At 39.9% G+C, this 14896-nt stretch overlaps 1 protein-coding gene across 8 annotated transcripts in view; it reads left to right on the top strand.

Moving 5' to 3' along the window:
• LOC127418368 (protein diaphanous homolog 2-like) overlaps nt 1–14896 on the top strand; it is a 653451-nt gene that overhangs the window by 558573 nt on the left and 79982 nt on the right. The gene's annotated exons all lie outside the window — the stretch shown is intronic.

The raw sequence follows: 14896 nt of genomic DNA, 5'->3' as shown, positions 1-14896 counted from the left end.
CAATGATTGTAATTACGATGCCAAACACATTTCAGAAGTGATAAGGCATTGTTACGCTAAAGCAGTAAACCATGAGAGACCATGCATTACAGTGATTTTACCAAGGGTAAGGGGCATTCTTAGGCATGTCACAAAAATTGTGATAACGCATGGCCTTCTTTTTTTTATAAAGAATATAAATTTTCTTTTTTTATAAAGAATTATATATATAAAAATAATAATAATAATAATAATAAAAATAAAATAAAAAACAGTTTATTAATGGTAATTATAGGAGTTAACAATTCTTTTGTCAAGTTTTATGGTTCATTATCCTAATTGTAGGCTGTTTCAAGCAAATTGGCGTAGTCATTTATTGTGTAATAGCTTCAAACACGGCTCAACCAATCTGAATTTAGAGCCAAAACTAGAGTCGTATTATAATAACAATTGTTACTCAAACAATAACCCAATCAATCTAATATGAAACTTTGTTTTAACCTATGGCTTAACTGGTAGAGAACTGCACTAGCAATGCCAATGTTACGAATTTGATTCCCAGGGAACACACATTCAGATGCATTCTATTCATATATCTACAGTATATGATGTGAAGGACCTGTATTTATGTAGACTGCTTTGCTGCATGGCCAGACCACTGCCAGACAGGATGTAGGTGACGTAAAGATAAGCATCTCAGGTTCACATGCTCACTGCTTTTGTAGAGCAGACAGATAATGGATTGGCAGATTGCCTTTGGCCCAGTAAATGGGGTTGAGATTTAACTTTTAAGTTTTTGCAAGCTTGTTTTGTTTCCTATATTATCCCACAATAAAAAGAGGCCACCCCCACAATACTGAGCAACTGAATAGTTTTTAAGTAAAAAAGAAATGTGCTCTGTTCACCATATTTTATGATCCGCTTGCATATAACCCCTGCTAAATTGTGTATTTTAAAGCAGTGGTTCTCAACTGGTTTTGCTTTGGGACCCAGAATTTACATTGGACATCAAGTGGCAACCCACCATAGAAAAAAAACAAAAAACAACCTGTATGTAGCCTGGGTTGGATTTTCTTTTATCTCACATAGTTTTTTTCATGGTTTTCAAGTATAAATGCATGTATCAAGTGCCATTATTTGTGTTGTTGATGTCAATAACAAAAGTTACCGGAAGTTTTCTCTCCCCCCTTTTAAAAGTTGATGAGCCTATTTATTTTTATGAGCCTATTATATTTATTTTCCAGTTTATTTCCTAATTTCAAAGATAATTCAAACGGAACATATATTACACAAGAGGAAAACACTGTTCATAATTTGCCAATAAGTCTTGGAGGTCCAGACTTTAAAGCCCTTTATGTACTTGTCCTTATGTTTACAGTGAAATGCCATACAGTATACTGTAAGCACAGGTAAGACCAGATGGCTCCCCATTACCATGGTTAGGTCAGTGTAGCTAGTTTTTTTTTAATAATAATGATGATAATAATAACACTAAATTATAGAAGTTATGAAAAATTTGTAGCCAAATCACATTTAGAAATTTTACATACAATGCATCAGGAATGTATTCACAGCGCTTCACTTTTTCCACATTTTGTTATGTTACAGCCTTATTCCAAAATGGATTAAATTCATTATTTTCCTCAAAATTCCACAAACAATACCCCATAATGACAATGTGAAAGAAGTTTGTTTGAAATCATTGCAAATTTATAAAAAAAAAAAAAAAAAAAAAAAAAAACACATGTACATAAGTATTCACAGCCTTTGTTCAATACTTTGTTGAAGCACCTTTGGCACCAATTACAGCCTCAAGTCTTTTTGAGTATGATGCTACAAGCTTGGCACACCTATTTTTGGGCAGTTTCTTTGCAGGACCTCTCAAGCTCCATCAGGTTGGATGGGGAGCGTCACTGCACAGCCATTTTCAGATCTCTCCAGAGATGTTGAATTGGGTTCAAGTCTGAGCTCTGGCTGGGCCACTCAAGGACATTCACAGAGTTGTACCGGAGCCACTCCTTTGTTATCTTGGCTGTGAGCTTAGGGTCGTTGTCCTGTTGGAAGATGAACCTTCACCCCAGTCTGAGGTCCAGAGCGCTCTGGAGCAGGTTTTCATCAAGGATGTCTCTGTACATTGCTGCATTCATCTTTCCCTCGATCCTGACTAGTCTCCCAGTTCCTGCCGCTGAAAAACATCCCCACAGCATGATGCTGTCACCACCATGCTTCACTGTAGGGATGGTATTGGCCAGGTGATGAGCGGTGCCTGGTTTCCTCCAGACATGACGCTTGCCATTCAGGCCAAAGAGTTCAATCTTTGTTTCTCATGGTCTGAAAGGCCTTTTGGCAAACTCCAGGCGGGCTGTCATGGCTTCCGTCTGGCCACTCTACCATACAGGCCTGATTGGTGGAGTGCTGCAGAGATGGTTGTTCTTCTGGAAGGTTCTCCTCTCTCCACAGAGAAATGCTGGAGCTCTGTCAGAGTGACCATCAGGTTCTTGGTCACCTCCCTGACTAAGGCCCTTCTCCCCCAATCGCTCAGTTTGACCAGGCGGCCAGCTCTAGGAAGAGTCCTGGTGGTTCCAAACTTCTTCTGTTTACGGATGATGGAGGCCACTGTGCTCATTGGGACCTTCAATGCTGCAGAAATTTTTCTGTACCCTTCCCCAGATCTGAACCTCGATACGATCCTGTCTCGGAGGTCTACAGACAATTCCTTGGACTTCATGGCTTGGTTTGTGCTCTGACATGCACTGTTAACTGTGGGACCTTATATAGACAGGTGTGTGCCTTTCCAAATCATGTCCAATCAACTGAATTTACCACAGGTGGACTCCAATCAAGTTGTAGAAACATCTCAAGGATGATCAGTGGAAACAGGATGCACCTGAGTCAAATTTGAGTGTTCACAGCCGTGAATACTTGTGTACATGTGATTTGTTTTCATTTTTTATTTTTAATAAATTTGCAAAGATTTCAAACAAACTTCTTTCACATTGTCATTATGGGGGTATTGTTTGTAGAATTTTGAGGAAAATAATGAATTTAATCCATTTTGGAATAAGGCTGTAACATAAAATGTGGAAAAAGTGAAGCACTGTGACTACTTTCCAGATGCACTGTACAACTGCCACTGTTGTAATAAAAATATAATAGATACAAAAAGTATAATACATTCTACCAAACAGATTATTTAATATGAAACTATAATTTTTTTGTCAAAATATCACTGTTACTAGTGTAAAATCTTGCATTTTTTTTTTGTAATCTATCTATCTATCTATCTATCTATCTATCTATCTATATATATATATATATATATATATATATATATAGATAGATAGATAGATAGATAGATAGGCCTATATCTTGGAGCATAGCACAGTGTTGGTCTGTTCCACCTCACTGCTGTTTATAATGTCAGGGCTGTCAACTGAAAAATCTCACTAGAATGAAAATGTGTCACATTAGTTTTTGATATCAAGCCTTTAATATCGATGTTCTTTCCCTGCTATCCGAATAGACTTGGGATCTACATTTGGGTTGCGACCCACCAGTTGAGAAACACTGTTTTAAAGAGTCTAGTTTAAAAAGGAAAGACATAAATGAAGCGTGTTTCAAGATGTCACACACAGCTTGCAAATTCCGGACATATTCTTGCTATAAGAAATGTAGAGTACTCACTGTACTGTGCTATTCTGATCCTTACAATAAGACAGAAAATCCTGCCTCTGGCCAAAAGCTTTTTTCACAAGCTACTAACTTAAAATGTCACACTGAGCCCAGCACTTTTCACTGGCCTCACATTTGAGAAAATGGCATGTAGAACTTTAGCTCTGTGTGGCTGTGCTGGATAGCTGATGCATGCTAGTGACCACAATGAATGCTGAGCATGTCATAATGCAGATGGAAAGACAGTGGATAAAAATCCTCTGGTGCTGTCAAGAATACATTGTCTTTGCAAGCTAGCTCTCCCTCTGTGATAGCCAATAATACGACTTATCAATGAGCTGCTGTATTTTACAAACTATACTCATCACTAGATTTTCAGTGAGAGAATGACAATAACAATCCATGCAAGGTTCTGTTGTATGTTGGACTTTAAGACTGTATAATAACTTGCATTATTAAGTCATTGGTAAGCATTGTATAATGCAGATCAGCTATTCATATTCAGTTGAATATGTATAAAAGTATGTGATGCAAAGTTTCAGCACAACATGTCTGACTACATGAATGCACATTATTACTTGCATAGAAGCATTAATAATGTACTGTAACAAAAGTTGTTAATAATGGAAGTTGTTATAAAGTCTGACTGGCACTTGAATCAGGAATGTTAGATGATTTTCTGAATTTCTTTTTCAGCTTTATTTGAAATACTGGACAAATGTTGCTGTGTTCTGTATGTTTTCCATGTTGTCAGCATCTGCCTGTTTGTTTGTTTTTTTGTTTTTTTTTGTCAGACTGGAATACAGGTGTCACCTGCTGTTTTTGATCACATGCAGAGAGGTGTTGGAATAATGCAGTTCTTTGAAACGGTTTCTTTTTTTCTAGCAATTTGTATTTTATTTAATTTTTTACACAGGAAACAATTCAGAAAATTATTTGTGTTTTATTTTATTGTTTCATCTTATCAAATTAAATTATAGAATAAAGCTGTAAATATTGTTTTGATATAAGTGATAAAAAATAAAATAAATAAATAAATAAAAAAGATGTACTGTATTATAGAGAGGAAACATTGAGTAATTAACTCAGTCATGGCCTAATCAAATACCATTCAGCAGCTCAGCTGGGTGTCTAACAGCAAACAAAATCAGTTAGCGTTTTGCAGTGTATTCTTAGGAAATCAATTTGAGATTTTAGCGTAAAATAAAAGTGTATGTACATTATATATATATATATATATATATATATATATATATATATATATATATATATATACTATACATACACACACACACACACCAATCAGCCACGATATTAAAACCACCTGCCTAATTTGTCACCAAGATTTCTTTTATGTGTAAGCATACTTGGCAATAAAGCTCATTCTGATTCAGATTCTAATATTGTGTAGGTCCCCCCGTGCTGCCAAATCAGCATCAACCCACATGCTATTCTTCTCACCACAATTGTACAGAGCGGTTATCTGAGTTACCATAGACCTTGTCAGCTCAAACCAGTCTGGCCATTCTCTGTTGACCTCATCAGCAAGGCATTTCCATCCGCAGAACTGCCACTCACTGGATGTTTTTTTGTTTTGTTTTTGGCACCATTCGGAGTAAATTCTAGAGACTGTTGTGTGTGAAAATCCCAGGAGATCAGCAGTTACAGAAATACTCAAACCAGCCCATCTGGCACCAACAATCGTGCCACAGTCCAAATCGAATGGTGCCAAAAACATCCAGTGAGCAGCAGTTCTGAGGATGGAAATGCCTTGCTGATGAGGTCAACAGAGAATGGCCAGACTGGTTCCAGCTGACAAGGTCTATGGTAACTCAGATAACCGCTCTGTACAATTGTGGTGCGAAGAATAGCATCTCAGAATGCTATACACAGTATAAAATATTATAAAAAAGTATTCAGATAATTGAAATGCATTACATTATTGTGGCAGAGGAGTTAAGAATTGATAAGACAATATAAAAAGCGGCTTTAGAATCCAATGTATTGTTTATCTGCATATTATTGAACATAAGTCAATCATTGGCTTGCAATCCATTTTGCAATTGAATTTGTCAATCAGTCAGAGATTTATTATGAGTGCTTGTCTAAGGACCCATCAATGTACACCTGCGTCAGACAGACACTTTTGGAGCATCTCACTTTGGTTGCGTTGCGTCATAAACATACCATTTTTAGGTCGCTGTGTCAAGTTAAGTGTAGTTTAATACTTGGAAGAAAACGTCTTGAGATCACTTGGTTCGGATGTGCGCTTCATCAAGCTATGTTTTGCACGCTAGAAGAACGGGCAATTTTTTTTTTTCTCCCACCTGAATTCTGGTAGGTCCCGCCTCCTGCGTTCGGATTGGCTACGAAGGGCTACTTACAAGCGGTCTGCGATTGGCCAATTGAAAAGTCATTCGTATAGCCTTAGTAACCATAGTTAGGGCAGTAAAAAGAGGGATATCATATCATATAAGTTGCAAAAAAATAAACAGCCACTAATTTTGAAGTTCAGTGCTAATTTTAATTGGTTAACATTAGACAGGATAAAGGTATCACATGCATGTATGAATATTCCAGTGTACAAACGTGTGTGTGTGTGTTTACTCTCTTCTGTCCTAAACAGCTGATAGACCTATTTGCTATTAAGTATATTCCATACAGCTCAATATATGAATTTTAACATAAATTTCTTTTGCTTTTTTTTTTTTCTAATTTAATTTCAAGACATTATTAGTCACATAAATTACATGTTATATATTATTATTATTATTTTCAGATAAATGGGTGAGTCTGTAATTACAGGCACTTGACCTGATCATTAATATACATGTAGATATTGTGTGTGTAAATATATATATATATATATACTATTAATAAAAATAAAAACACAAGGTTTTTCTACTGTCGCAACGGCAAAGTGTCAGAAGTTATAGAATCACCCTAATGACTTGTCTTGATGGTGTCTACTTTTTTCTGAATGGAGCGATCAATTATGAAATTACCAACAAAGAGATATATCTGTTTTGTCCATCTTTCCCCTGCATCTTCTTCCAAATGTTTTCTTCTTAACCGTGTTAGATAAACATTCAATCAGAAGGCGTCGTCAAGCTGGTGACATATACAATTTTCGTCCAATCATTTGACATTTAATTATATCAATAGCGGGAGCTGCCGGCAAATGGGTGGGGAAAAAATAACACAAGAAGAACGCATCCTCGTTGCCTTTTTCATCAACTTCTCGCACATGCGCAGTCTGTTATGTATAGTCAAAGTATGTGTAACTATGTTCATCAGTTAACCATGTTTATCAAAAGTACGACATATAAAGTTAAAGATCAGTTCAAGATGGCTAGCAAAATAACAACTACATTCTCATGAACTGCTTTTAATTTCAAACAACATAGACGTTAATTATACAGTATTAAGAAGATAGCAACAAATGTGCTGCAATGAAGTACTTGAGGAATCAAGAATGGCCGGTTTGCGCTCCTCGTTTCTGCGAGTTTCGCAGCTCGTGCTCTTTTCCAGTCGAATCCCATAGAAAAATGCAAACAAATGTGTCCCCTTCAAGATATACATCCACTGAGGTGCAGATGCAATCTTTGTTAATTAAAATACAAAGTTGCATTTGGGCAGATTAGAACTCTAAACAATTTAAGCACAGAAAAAATTAGTTGCCACTAGACCACCCAGTCGGACTCCTATTCTCAGCGCTGATTGATGTACTTCTCAACTGACTACAATATCTCATGACCAACATTAGCATACGTAGAGATGAAGTTATCCAATTTATTATGTGAAATATTTATTTTAAAGCTTGAATTGATCATCATGAATGACTATTTATCAAAACAGGCAATTTAAAATAATCTTTTACTAGCGCTTATCGATGCTGTGCGACTTCAAATGGCGTATATAATCTGTAGAATTGTAGAGTCTCACGAAATTGACGAAAGAGGGATCCCTTAAGCTGCCTTCACACTGCCAGTGACACGCAGCGACAAAACGACCTAATCTCATTCATTTTCAAAGAGAGCTGGCGAGATCCGGCGTTGCGACAAAGTTGAGAAATGTTTAACTTTATGCAAATGAAGAGCGACTTTCAGGAGCAACAGCCACTACGAGAGAAGACAGTGATCCTTCTCTCTCTCAGCTGCTGCAGTGACGGAAAGATGCAGGAAAGGACTCTCCATACACACCACTAGCGACCTAACAGGCCATTGGCGACATGCAGAGACAAAGTCGCTGGCAGTGTGAATGCAGGTTTATAGACACGACCGCTGTTTGCTGAAGGATTGTTTTGTTCCCTGTATAAGCTGTGCATTACCTATACAGCTGAAGTTTTGCTTACTGCCCCCTGGAGTAAACAGGTGGTACCTTAAAGCTTGAATTTCTCAGGAATTGAGAAACTGTCCGGGGACATGATTAATTGCGTTATTTTTTACCAAATTAATCGCACTGAATTTACACATTAAATCGACAGCCCTAATTTACAATATATATAAGTCATATGACCCTCTTTCATAGAATTATAGGCCTTTTCTAAGGCCTTTTATAAAAAGATCTTTGAAGTCATTTTGCAAATTGAAATCTAATGCCCTTCACATGCACATGATTAACAATGAGATGCATATTTAATGAGGGTTTAATTAATTTTGGGTTAAGAGGATGTGTGTAATGATGCTGTGGAACTAGGTGAATGAATATCTGTACAATATTCTTTTTTTTTTTTTTTTGTTAAGTATTTTCTAAAGTCAAACAGATGGTGTCTTGAAATGTGTCCTTGCCAGGCTTAGCTTCATGAACAATTTTCAGTGCCATGTGATTGATGTGTATGGCAAGTGGTGCGAAATCTGTATTTCATGTAAAATATTAGAAATCTTAATATGGGAAATTGCTCATGAAATCATTACCCGGCCCCCCATTTGTTTTCATTTCCTCTAAGTGGATTTACATATTCTCTTAGACTGACCAGATGTTCAGTATTCTCCAAATTGCTTAACCCGTTGATTGTAAATGGGGAATGATGTAAAATAGGCCTTAGATGCCTTAACCAGTAGGTGCCTTATACATTGCAAGGTATCACTGAGGGCTGATGGGACTGGGATGTACACAAGTGAGGACTCAGCTTGCTCAGCAGAACTAACCCTCCAGTTGTGTGTCTACCTGTACTGTCTCTCGGCCTGCTGGCATTCCAGGGTCATGGTTGAGGGTCACTACATGTGTTTTATACTCACATGTTTGACACTGGCCCCAGTCAAATCCACTCACAATTCAACAGCGACATAAAGCACCCATGCTGCCTTTGAGCTGAATGAGGCATGGTGTAAGGGCTTACACAAACACACAGGAATCCACCCCATGCCCTAAAAAGTCATCTCTAAAGCTGAAAGAAAAAAAAAGAAAAATACAGAAAGATCTCCTGGTGGTGGGGCAGCGGTCAGGGATGTCTCGCCTGGTTTACAACCTCCTCTGCCTGTTCTGACTTGGACTTGACCTGCCTTCACTGCCTGGTCTGTTGATTCCCGTAGCTCCAAAACAAGCCTGGTCTTTTCCTGCTTGTAGCCCAGAGTGAGTGATTTTAGAGGCAGTTGTAAAGCATTTCATCCAAACAATGCTACCTACATCTGATAGATAATATGGCAGGCCTAGCCACTTCCTGATATAACTGTTGGCCTTGGCGTCCATCCTTGCCACTGCTGCTGCAGAAATCTCACACATTGAATTTGCCTGGGAGATGAGGCAGCTCTGCCACAACCGGGATTCTTTCCCATTCCACCTCAAATGAAATCTGATCATCCCTCACCCCCTTTCTAATAGAAAGCCTACATGATTTTGATGGCTTAATCTTCATTCTGGCCCATGCTAATAGCTCTTCCAGCCTTTTCAAGAGCCGGTTTGTAGATGCAGCAGTCTGGAGGATGCTTGTGACATCATCCATATAACTGTGCAGAGCTGGCAATCTCACCTCAGATTGTGCACTGATTCCTCGCACCATTTGTCTTGCACCAATTAGGATGATCTCAAACGCAGCAGTGAACAGGATGGGAGAGATTGAACATCCCATCTCTATTCCTTTTTCCAGTTGCTGCCATCATGTTGTGTAGTCCTGTGTTGCATGACATATCTTCAAGTCCCCATAGTAGCTGTCTACCAAGCTCCTTGTGCACTCTGGTACATGCAAAAACTCCAGTGCATAGCTAATAAGCTGGTGTGAAACTGATCCATAGGCATTTGCCAAGTCCAGCCAGACTACGTGGATGTCTTTCTTATCTCTCTTGGCAGACTGGATCTGCTCCCATATTACTGACGCATGTTCCACACACCCAGGAAAACCTGATACGCCTGCCTTCTGGCAGCTTGTGTCTATGTATCCATTCTTCAAGAGATAGTCAGACATCCTCCTTGCTACCACCGAAAAGAAAAGCTTTTCCTCCACGTTCAATAGAGTAATGCTCCTAAACTGACTAATATTGGTGGATCCCTGCTCTTTGGGTATTAAGATGGCCACTGCCCTTCGCCGCTCCACAGGTATGCACTGCTTCTTTCAGGCAACACTCAAAAGTCTTTACAACATTTTGAGAACCATGGTGCACTTCTTATACAGTTTGTCCTGGCTTTTTCTACCACCTGTCTCAACTCACTCAGCTTAGGTGGATCTATGTCAAATTCCATTACTTGCTCTACTGGCCGTGGGACATATCCAGGGGAGCCAAGCAGGTTGTTTTCGTGGGGATCACCAAGTTGCTGTTCCATGTGGTCTTCTAGTTCCTCTTTTGCCATCACCATCTTCCCACTCCTCTTTTCTTCCAGCAGGTTTCTGGCAAACTTAAAAGGATCCTTGATTAATTTCACCCTTTCATGCTCCCTCTTCCTTCTCCACTGTCGGATTCTCTCTGACTCCTCAAGACTGCTAATCTAGCCCTTATGCCATCCCACAATACTCCAAGCCTTACGAAGCTGCCTCCACTCTTTCACAAGCTGAAGTCTCTCCTCCTCTCTCCGACCCATCACTCTGGGGCCACTCTTCTTTACTACTGTTTCACCAAATCTACCTATGCATTCTTCATACACAATATCGCTAAACATATTAAGCTTGGCCTTCACCCTTCCAGTAAGGGCATTCTCCAAGGTGGAGCACAGGTCCTCATCTAGTCTGCTATATGCTTCCTTATCATTAGATCTCAGCAACTTGATTAGCCTCCTTCTCCTTGGTTTCTTCTCATTGTCATGTTTCCTTGTCTTGTCTGTTGCAGGCTTGACCTGTCCTGCTGGTGGTTCTGGTCTTCTTGATGCCCCTCCACAACAGTGGATTCAGTAGCACTGTGGTGCTCAACCGGGCTCTGTATCCTTCTTGTCTGACCTGCTGCTGCAGTGCAAGGTTGTGTCTGGCTGTTCCCACCACACTTCATCCTTCCTTGATTAATCAGCAGGCCTTTGTAAGCTGTTACCCTCATCCACCTGCAACTGCATCTTCTAAGGATCCTTTGCTCATTTTCCATGTCCGTTCTAGTCGTGTCCATATTGTCTGTCCTGACTGGTCCATCTTCCATCCTGCCTCTCGGAGGACCACTGGGCTATTTTCCTTTAATTGTGCTCGTAGTTGGTAAGGGTGTCCCCTGTGTAAGGACTTGTGGGTAAGGTAACTAGCCTGCCCAGCCCTGTGCAGACTTTCCTGCTGTCATCCAGACTTTCCTGACTGTCCTCCAGTCTTCCCTGGACTCCAACTGCCCACTGTAGTCACTGGTTTCCGAGAGAACTAAACAGATGCACAGGTAGCTGTAATAACCTGCCAGGCATTATTGCCTGCCACACCTCCACCAGTGACTTCATCCCAATGTTTCACCCCATTAATCCCAGAACATCTCCTGATGGTGGGGCAGTGGTCAGGGATGTCTCCCTTCCACCCCCCGCAGCTGGACACCAGATCCCCTTCAACGCCTCTTATCCTTGCCTTCCCATCCAGACATCCTTCCTTCACGAATTACTTGCAACCAGGGTTCTATATGATATAATACCTCGACATGACCATACACGCCAGCCCATTGGCCAACTGGCACCGAGATGCGTACTCAGTGCCCTTCTGGCACTGGCATCATATCTCTCGGTAACTCAGTGCCACTGGTTCTGTATGGCATACTACCTCAGCACAAGCCTTCACCACATATCACCCAGGTTCCCTAATCCTCAGTTTCCTACTTCTGAACCCCCCACTTTTTGTCCTTCCTTCTTAACCATAGCCAGAAACTCTCTTTCTCAGCTTCCTCTACCAATTCCTTTAAAGACTTTTTGAAGCTGCTCCTACAATGCCAATGTCTCTAAAAAGGTGCTGCATTGATGTTCCCATAAATCCTCGGCACCCAACCTCCGCAGGGTAGGTGGCAGTCCTCCAGATCTGCGGCCAGATCAGCATATTTTAGCTTCTTCCTTTCAAAGGCTGTCTCCAGATCCTCTTCCCATGGATTAGTAAGCTCAATTATTGCTGTTTCCTTAGCTGAAGTCAACCACAACACTACATCCGGCCTCAAGGAGGTAATGGCGACCTTGGTAGGAAATTTTTGCTGCTGACCAATGTTGACCATTATTAACCAATCACTTCCAGGCATCAAGATTGATCTGGCTTCCCTCCATGCTGTGCCTTGTGCGGCACCTCCCTTTTTAACAAAACCAACACCCTTTCTCTGGGGAGCATGGTTGTCTTTGTTTGCCTTCACTCTATGCACCTCTAGGATCTCTGCCAGCTTCTGCAGGACCTGATCATGCTGCCACCTGTACCATCCTTGTGCCAGGGCTGTCTTTCACCCAACCAATATGTGTTGCAAGTTTGCTCTTGGGGCCTCACAGAGGGGACAACTCTCCTCTTTACCATACCACAGAGACAAAATCCCAGGGCTTTGTAGGGTATCATAGGTGGATCTTATTAGAAAACTTATCCTGGCCTGGGACACTTTCCATAGGTCAGCCCATCCTAACACTCTATCAGATGTCTCCTCCCATATGGTCCAGCGCCCTTGCTGCTGCTGGCTGGCTGACTGCCCTAATCGTATATCCTTCCTCTTCCATCCTAGTTACTTCCATAACTACCATTGCTTTCATCTGTTTTCGGGAGTCTGCTGACCACAGTTTGGGAGCCACCCCCCATCCAAGGCCTGTTCTTCCTGTGTTCTTCCAACAATCTATTGATGCTTCAGTCTTGAAATCGCCTGGTTTAAGAAAATATATGATAGAAATTAATATAAATTTTGATTTCATCACAGTGATTTGGTCACAGTAAAAGTCGAGGAGTGCAGAGAAGGGTTTGATCCGGAGGTGGGGTCTGTTGATTGCACTCATTCCAATGTCTCAGCATCGCTTGTGTGTACATTGCATCACTGTATTACTAATATTGTAGTAAACATGTTTTTTGTTGTTGTCAGAAACCATAGTTTAATGCAATTAACCATTATGTTATTACAGTAATATGGTGGTAATATAGTAACCATAGTTAATTTTGTGGTTACTGTAAATTTACAAAAAATACCAGGGTGAAACTGGTTACTGTAGTAAAACCAAGGTTATTTTTTTCTAAGGTAAGGTTAATGTTAGGTTTAGGGGTAGTGGTTAATGTAGTGTGTCTGTGGGACTCTAAATAAACACAATAAACACAATGCAGTGATGCCCATACTGTATGTTAGTATTTAAATATGGGTGCAAATAATATCTGCCACTATTTTCACTGGGGTGTAAATATCATATACCATTATTTGTACCAGGGTGCAAATAGCATCTGCCATTTTAGAATTGTGATTTTTCATGTCTGGAAAAGTCATGGAAATTTCTATATTGGAAATAAATATTTCTAGTTATGCCAAGCTCTGGAATATTAAATCGACTAGAGTAGTTTAGTGATTTAAAAATTGTATTGTCATCATCTTTAACTACTGGAGATTCTAATCCATAAATCAGGTAGAAATGATGTTGTTGTTGATTTCCATCACTATCTGAGTCATCGTGAATGGCGTAATCCATTCAGCATATACAGTAAAACCAGGCGGTAAAATAAATAATGTTTTTAAATTAGACTGGCAACATCTGCTCGAGTCAGAAAGAAAGTTGCTTCACTTTTCAATCTGTCAGTACAAATGATCCCTTAAAAGGGTTGGGGGAAAAAATAGGTATGGGATTAAAGGGGTAAAAGGAAGATTTGTGTATTCTTTTGAATTATCTTATATATGATGATAGCTGTCATTATCTGTGTGGTTGCACACAGTTCTTAAGACTGTCTGTCGGTGGGTTTCTGAGTGAATACAACTCTTTATGTCTGAATTTTCTATAACCTATTAGTACTAATTCACTATGCTCGGTCGCAGACACAGTCGATAGATTCATGTGTAATTCTTTCAGTGTGTAGCGTACAGCCTGAGTGCATTGCAGACTTATGTTTTGTAAGCAGTAACATATAGTCTCTCAAGATGAAGTGCGTAATTCTGCTCCACTAAACAGAACCAAGCAGAATTTCAAATATAGTAACTGTTTCCTAACAAGATTCAGTCAGCCCCCCCAAAACTTGGACAAACAAGTATCCCTGCCCCAGGCTCACTTCATTGATTGAGCCAATGTTGAAACAGTCAGACCATTGAAATAAGTGGCACAGAAACTACACATTTCACATTTAAGAAATTGCTCACACAAACCAGTGCATGGCTTTGGATCTGGTCCAACAGGTGACTGTGTGCAGGTCCCCTGCCAGAAAGGTAATTCTGTTAAAGGTCGTGACTTTAGAGTATGTTAATATCTATGACGCAAGCAAAAAACCATAAAGACACCCACTCCCACTGTCTTTTCCCTAAATAACAGGCCTATTTTTAATTAGTCATTGTGATGTGCCATCTACCGCATTGGTCATTATGAATAAGTGGACCATATAAGTAATGTTGTGTAATGCTGAACCTGGTATGGAATGTCATTATCTGTATTTTAACTATCATATTAAATCTGGGCTGTCTACAGGCATCAGTCTTGGTGCAGAGAAATTAGATTCTGTCCTATACGCATATCAGCTCTCCCCATCAGCTATTCAGTGTTATTTACACCCTCTGTCAGGGAGCTCCATCCTCTTTGAAGAATGCATCATTACATCCCAAAGCCTGCTGGATCGCAGGCAAGAGCAAGTTCCACGCAGGAAATTTTGGAGTGTACGACTGGCATTGTGAATTTTTGTCATTACTTTGAAAGACACCTACAAGGGCGTTGTGCTTATCTG

Source organism: Myxocyprinus asiaticus, chromosome 27 (genome assembly GCF_019703515.2).
Source record: "Myxocyprinus asiaticus isolate MX2 ecotype Aquarium Trade chromosome 27, UBuf_Myxa_2, whole genome shotgun sequence".
Classification (NCBI taxonomy): domain Eukaryota; kingdom Metazoa; phylum Chordata; class Actinopteri; order Cypriniformes; family Catostomidae; genus Myxocyprinus; species Myxocyprinus asiaticus.
This window is presented reverse-complemented; position numbering and strand designations above follow the sequence as displayed.